The sequence below is a fragment of the Gigantopelta aegis genome, unplaced genomic scaffold, assembly GCF_016097555.1.
Source record: "Gigantopelta aegis isolate Gae_Host unplaced genomic scaffold, Gae_host_genome ctg8577_pilon_pilon, whole genome shotgun sequence".
Taxonomy (NCBI): Eukaryota; Metazoa; Mollusca; class Gastropoda; order Neomphalida; family Peltospiridae; genus Gigantopelta; species Gigantopelta aegis.
The window spans coordinates 3,495-7,500 of NW_024536608.1; positions in this window are offsets into that span (position 1 = coordinate 3,495).

Consider the following 4,006-nt stretch of genomic DNA (forward strand, 5'->3'; position numbering starts at 1 on the left):
TCTCCCTTTCCCAAAGCTCCTCTCCATCCCTCCCCTCGTTTTTCTCGTCCCTTCCCCCTCTCCTTTCTCTTTCCTTCTTAAATATTTCCCTTCTTTTCTCTCCCCTTTTCCTCCCCTCTTCCCTCCCTTTTCTCTTTTCCCCTTTCACACTCTTTCCCCCCCTCTTCCTCTCCTCCTCTCCCCAATTTCTCATTTCTCACGCACTCCCTCCTCCTCTCTCCCTTTTCTCCACCCCTCCTTCCATCCCTCTTCCCCTCTCCTCCCCCCTTCCTTTCCCTTCTCCCCCTTTTTTTTCTCCCTCCCCCTTTTTTCTTTCCTTTTCCCTCCCCCTTTGGGTTTTTCTCCTTTCCTCTTCCTCCCTTTTTTTTCTTTTTTCTTCCCTCCTTCCCCCTCATTCCACTTTTTCTTTTCGTCCCCTCCCCTTTCCTTCTCCCTCTTCTTCCCTCTCTCTCCTCTCTCCCTTCACCTCCCCTCTTCTTTCCTTCTTTTCCCCCCTCTCTCCCCTTTCTTTTTCTTCCCCCTTCCTCTCTCCCCCCCCCTCCCCCCCTCTCTCCCCCTTCTCCTTCTTTCCCTCTTTTCCCTTTTTTTCCCTTTCTCCTCTCCTCCCTCCCCTCCCTCCCCCTCTCCTTTCCCCCCCCTTCCTTCTTCTCCTCTCCTTTTTTTCCTTTCCCTCCCCCCCCCTTTCCTCCCCCCCCCCCCTTTCCTTTTCTCTTTCCTCCTTCCCCCCCTCCTTTTCCCCCCTTCTTCCTTTCTCTCCCTCTCCCTTTCTCTCTCCTCCCCTTCCCCCCCCCCTCCCCCTCTTTTTTCCTGTTTTTTATCCCCCCTTCTCCCTCCTCCCCCCTTCCCCCCTCCCTCCCCCCCTTTCCCCCTTTTCTTTTTTTTTTTTTCCCTTTCCCCTCCTTTCCCCCTTTTCTCCCTCCTTCCCCCCCCCTCCCCTCTTTCCTCCTCCTATCTTTTTTCCTCTTTTTTCTCCCCCTTCTTTCTTTTTCCCCCTCCATCTCCTTTTCCCCTTTTCCCCTTCTTCTCCCCTCCTCTTTTTTCCTTCCCCTTTCTTTTTTTTTTCCCTCCCCCTTCTTTTTCCCCTTTTTTTTTCTTTTTTCCTCTTCTCTCCCTTCCCCTCCTCCCCTTTTCCTCTTTCCTCCCCCCCCCCCCCTTCCTCCTTTTTCCCCCCTCTTTTCTCTCTCCTTCTTCCCTCTTTCCCCCTCCTTCCCTTTCTCTCCCTCCCCTTTTTTTTTTTTCCCCTCTTCTCCTTTTCTCTTTTTTTCTCCCCTCCCCTCTCCCTCCTCTTTCTTTCCCCTTCTCTCCCCTCCTCCCCCTCCCCTTCCCCCTTTCCTTTTTCTTTCTTTCTCCCTCTTTCCTCCTCATTTCTTTTCCCCCTTTCTTCTTCCCCTCCTCCTCTTTTTTTCCCTCCCTTCTCCCCCCCCTCTCCTTCCATTTTTCTTTTTTTTCTCCCTTTTTTTTTTTTTTTCCCTTCCTCTCTTTCTCCCCCCTTTCCCCCCTTTCCCCTTCCTTTTCCCCCCCTTCTCCCCATTCCTTTCCCCTTCCTTCTTTCTTCTTTCCTTCTTTTTTTCCTCTCTTTCCCCCTCTTTCCCTTTTCTTTTCTTCCTCCCCTTTCCCTTCCCCCTTCCTTCCCCCCCCCCCCTCTTTTTCCCTCTTTCCCTCCCTTCCCCCTTTTTTTCCTCCTTCTTTCCTTTTTTTCTTTCCCCCCCTTTTTCCCCTTCTCCCCCCCCTCCCTTTTTTTTTTCTCTTCCTCTTTTCCCCCCCCTCCCTTCTTTCCCCTCCCCTCTTTTCCTTCCCCCCCCCCCTCCCCTTCCCCCCCCTCTCCCCCCCCCTCCCCTTTCTCCTTTTCCTCTTTTTTCTTCTTCCCTCCTTTTTCCTCTCTTCTTTTTTCCCCCCTCCCCTCCCCTCCTCCTTCTTTCTCTTCCCTTTCCTCTCCTTTTCCCCCCCTTTTCCTCCCTCCTTTTATTTTCCCCTCCCTTTTTTCCCCTTCCCCTCTTCCCTCTCTTCTTTTTCCCCCCTTCATTCTTTCCCTTTCCTCCCTTTTTCCCTTCCCCCCTCCCCCCCCCTTTCCCCTCTCCCCTCCCCCCTTTTTTTTCTCTTTTCCCCCTCCCTTCCCTCCTTTTTCCCCCCCTCCTCCTCTCCCTTCTTCCTTCTCCTTTTTTTCCTTTTTCTTCCCCTTTTTTTCCTTTTTCCTCTTTCTGACCCCTCTTTTTTTCCTCTCCCCTCTTTCTTTTTTTTTCCTTTTTTTCTTTTTATTTTCCTTCTTTCTCCCCCCTTTTTCTTCCCCCCCCCCCCCTCTCTCATTCCTTCTCCCCCTATTCCCCCTCCCCCTTTCTCCTCCCCCCCCTTTTTTCCCTCCCTCTCCTCCCTTTTTTTTCCTCCCCTTTTTCCTTCTCCTTTCTTTTTTCCCTTCCCTCCTCCCTTTTTTCCCCCCCCTTTCCTCTCCTCCTTCCCCCTCTTCTTCCCCCCCTTTTTTCTTTTTCCTTCCCTCCCTCCCTTTCCCTTTTTTCCTTCCCCCTTCCCTTCTCCTCTTTTTTCTTTCTCCCCCTCCCCCCCCTTTTTCCCCTCTTTTTCCCCCCCCCTTTTCCCCCCTTCCTCCTCCAGTTCCCCCCCCCTTTTCCCCTTTATTCCTCCCCCCTTTTCCTCCTTCCTCCCTTCCCTCCTTTTCCCCCCTCCTTTTCCTTTTTCCCTTTTTCCTTTCCTTTTTTTTTCCCCCCCTCCCCCCCCCCCCCTTTCCCCCTCCTTTTTTCTTCCCCCCTTCCCTTTTCCCCCCTCCCCCTCTTTCCCCCTCCCTTTTCCCCCTCTTCTTTTTTTCCCTCTTTCTCCTTTTTCCCTCTCCCCTCCCCTACCCTCCCCCTCCTTCCCCCTCCTTCCTCTCCACCTCCCCCTTCCCCTTTCCCTTTTCCCCTATTTTTTTCCCCCCTCTCCCTTTCACCCCCCTCCCCTCTTCTCCTTTCCTCCCTCCCCCTTCCCCCTTCTTTTTTCCTCTTTCCTCCCATTTTTCTTTTCTTTTCCTCCCTTCCTTTCCCCCTTTTTCCCCTCCCCTTCCCTTTCCCCCTTTCCCCTTCTTTTCCCTCTTTCTTTTCCCCCCCCTTTCCCCCCTTTTCTCCCCCCTTTTCTCCCTTTTTCTCTTCTCCCCTTCTTTCCCTCCCCCCTTCTTTCTCTTTTTTTCTTTCCTCTTCCCCCTTCCCCCTTTTTCTCCCCCCTCCCTCTTTCTCCCCTCTTCCTTTTTCCTCTCCCTTCATCTCCCCTCCCCCCTTTTCCCCTCCCCTTCTCTCCTTCTTCCATCCCCCCCTCTCCCTTTCTCTCCCTTTTCTCCTTTTCTTCCCTTTCTCCTTTAACTTCTCCCCCTTCTTTTCCTTTTTTCCCTCCCTCTTTTTTACACTACACACACACACACACACCCACACAACACACACACACACCCACACATACATAATAAAATAAAACAAGTACGTGCCTATATTTTTTATTTACAAACGGTTTAAAAGAAAATAATTGGCCTACACTTTGTTAAAGGAAATTATTTCTTTTAAACAATTTTAAATAACCCATATCCCCATCACACTTGTCTACTGGTTCATTTGGAAGGCTTTTCATCAACAATAAATTTAAGCAAGTATCTTATTAGAAAACTTTACAAAGACTTTAACTACTATTAATTTTATCAAGTCCTTTTTCGTGCCGTGCCGAGTGGGGTGGTGTGGGGGTTGGCTTGGCGTGGTCTTTGGTGGGTGGTGGGTGGGTGGGGTGTGTGGGTGGGGTGGGGGGGGGGGTGTTTGGGTGGGGGGTGGCTGGCCGGCTGCCCGCTGGCGCACCGTTCGCACTCGTTTTCCGTGGCTCTTTCTACACTGGAGGAACGCCGAGAACGGTCACGCCGGTCCCCCGGCACCGTCTACGACAGGACGCAGCAAGCAGCGACGGACGCGCACACACCCGAGCACACACAGCGTGCCAAAATTTCGGGCAAATTTCGGGCGCCTACCTCGCCTCCGTTCGATCGGCG